This window comes from Ciona intestinalis, chromosome 12 (assembly GCF_000224145.3).
Source record: "Ciona intestinalis chromosome 12, KH, whole genome shotgun sequence".
NCBI lineage: Eukaryota > Metazoa > Chordata > Ascidiacea > Phlebobranchia > Cionidae > Ciona > Ciona intestinalis.
This window is the reverse complement of record NC_020177.2, coordinates 2,243,483-2,246,528: the sequence shown is the minus strand read 5'-3', so window position 1 is coordinate 2,246,528 and position 3,046 is coordinate 2,243,483. Positions and strand designations below refer to the sequence as shown.

The following is a 3,046-nucleotide window of genomic DNA, read 5'->3' as shown; positions in this document are numbered from 1 at the left end:
TGTTTGTATTCTGAACCCTTCCCCGCACTTTTTTGAAGAAAATGATGTTTCATTTTTTAGGTATTACGTAGCGCTATAACATAATCGAAGCTGGGTCGGGAGAAAATTCTATAAATATGTTTTTATGACGAATATTAATATTCAGTTATAAAAAAAAGTTAAAATTAATTGTTTTTTCGATGGGGATAACATGCTAGTGACCTACATAGATGTATGCATAAGTTATATTTTCGCAAAAAAAATCAAAAATATAATATTTATATGATTCAAGTTATGATCATACTTTTTTATATTTAACATCTATCCCCGCACTTTTTTAAAGAAAATAATGTTTCATATTTTAGGTATCACTTGGCGCTATAACATATTCGAAGCTGGATCGGGAGAAAATTCTATAAATATGTTTTTATGACGAATATTAATATTCATAATTAATATTTTTTCGAATTTTAAAGTTTTCATTTTAGAATCGGTACCGCTGGGGTCTAGTTAGTACAGTGTCCAAATTTTAGGTTGGTGGCACCAGTAGAAGGTATCGAAAATGGCCGCTAGAATATCTGTATTCTAGGATCACCTTGGTTAATAACAGTCAGTTTTATTGACTATTAAAACGGCTGTGCGAACTCTGAAACTACTGTGCAAAATAGAAACAAACACGACAAACAAAATTAACGTACAGCTTGTGCTCAGTAAAATAAACGCACAATTCGAAGTTCTTAAACGGATTTTGGAAACAGGAACTAACTGCTTGAGTCTACGTTTGTACAGGAACCGAAGCTTGAGCAAAATGGGAATAAAATTTCGGGAAACCACCCGGGAGAGAAAACCAAGGTGATCCCAGTATACAGAAATTGTAGCGGCCATTTTCGGTACCTTCTACTGGTGTCCCCCGCGGTACCGATTCTAAAATAAAAAAAATAATAATTCAAAAAATTATTAATTATGAATATTATTATTCGTCATAAAAGCATATTTATAGAATCTTCTAAAGTCTAAACTATTCCGCATTAATCTATTTATGTGAGTAAAATATACGAACAAGGGATTCGAGCGCCATGGATTCGAGTTATGACCATACTTTTTTGTATTCTACACCCTTTTTTGTATTCTACACCCATTTTAAAGAAATTAATGTTTCATTTTTAGGTATTACGTAGCGCTATTTTAGGTATAGTAGGGTGGAGGAAGATGGGACACTTAAGAACATATTGCCCAATATTTCCAAAAACAAAATATATGACGGTTTTTGAGTGATTGACAACAATTCAAAAAAACTATATTAAAACATATGAGGATTTATTTAGCGATTCGTACAACAGGTGTAATTTTACCAATTCGAAAACACACAGGATAAGCATTGTACTCTCGAGTACTATGGTGTAAGACAGGACAGTTTAAAATCATCGTAAATTTTGATTAATAAGTGTATTTATTATTAGGAATACACGTAAATACCACAAAATATTGTGCGGTTTTAAAATTCAGTTTAAGTTTTAATATGATTCAGCGGTGCATCGCGCACTTTGTTAGACCTTGAGAATACTGTCGAATCATACTGTAACATTTTTTTTGTCTTTAATTTAAACTCATGGGTACCCGTAAAAAGATAGTTAAAAGTGTCCCATATTACCCCATATCCCAACTTACCCCACTCTACTACATCTTAATAATATACAATTGCAAATTACTCTGTTCAAAGGCAGTGGAATGCTAAAACAAATTAAATTATTAAATATGACACAGCAGTAGAAAATACACATAGTTTGAGCATCATTCTTGTACAGTTCAATTATCTGTTTATTATTCAAGAACATTTCTATACGTTTTAAGATTACATTGTTTTTTATTAATTGTCAGGGCCTATAAACATGGTTGTGTGAATATATAAATACATTATATAAGCATTGTTGTGCGACTGTCATACCCAAACTAACGTATAGTATCGTTAAATTGTTCCTACTGACTATCAATTCCCTTGAAAATTACGTTATGTACCAGTATTACAACCGTATTCAATAGGAAATAATACGTCATGTATCCGTTTTACCTTACCGTTCTCAGTATATAACATCACTTGGTATATTTTACAACTATATCATTAACATTTTATTAAAACTACGTTTACTGGTATGTGACATAGTAGGATCGGCTGTAGAGAATTTACACAGATCTGATCAAAAGCGTTTATACGGCGCAATGTTGTGGTTATTCTTAGCAGTTATTATTCTGGAGACAGCAATAGCGGGGACGTTTCAGCAAAATGGTGGGTATAAAATAATATCGGTAGACTTATAAAAAATGTCTTTCTTTCTTGTTTAATATGGGTTCATAGAACTGAAAACTATATTCTAAACAAAACGATGATAATCCCCCACAAAGTAACACAGTTGATAACTAGTAAGCTGGCACGAGGTGTATGAAACAGAAAACTCGTGTTATAACGCAGTAGTTTTCCGACCACGCGAGGATAAAGTAAATTATATTCATTTATTCATTCATTCATTCATTCATTCATGATGTCATATTTTAACTAGAATATTCGACGATAAAACGAGGCTGGACTGAAATGTCAATATACTCTACGACGAAGAAGCATAACGTGAAGTTAGATTACAAAATATGTTTGGATTCAATGCCTTATTACATCGAGGCAACAGCTAACCCCAAATACAGTACAGGAGTGGAGAAATTTAATGTTACTGTTGTACAAATCAATTTTTACAACGCTGTCTTGGAACTGGAACGAATCGATCAAGATTCGGGATGGGAGGACATGCTTTTCACTGTGCAGTGGACGATCTACCATATCTCAGGTAAGCGTTTATAAGTCATGGGCTACACACAGTGCATGTGCCTTCGTAAGTGAAAGGTCAGGGGCTAGCGAAACTAAAAATGTTCGATTTATACCTGTAATTTAATTTATTATTGGTTATAAAACAAATGTATAGTAGGGTGGGGAAAATGGATCACCTTTTTATTTTATGTTCTCGACCCATTTGGTAGTTAACAATGAACATTCAAACAAGTATAAACCTTATCCTCAGGC

At 32.9% G+C, this 3,046-nt stretch overlaps 1 protein-coding gene across 2 annotated transcripts in view; it reads right to left on the bottom strand.

Annotated features, from left to right (window-relative positions):
- The window catches only part of LOC100180458 (kelch-like protein 12), a 23,621-nt gene that overhangs the window by 13,083 nt on the left and 7,492 nt on the right, over positions 1 to 3,046 (bottom strand). The window lies entirely within an intron of this gene.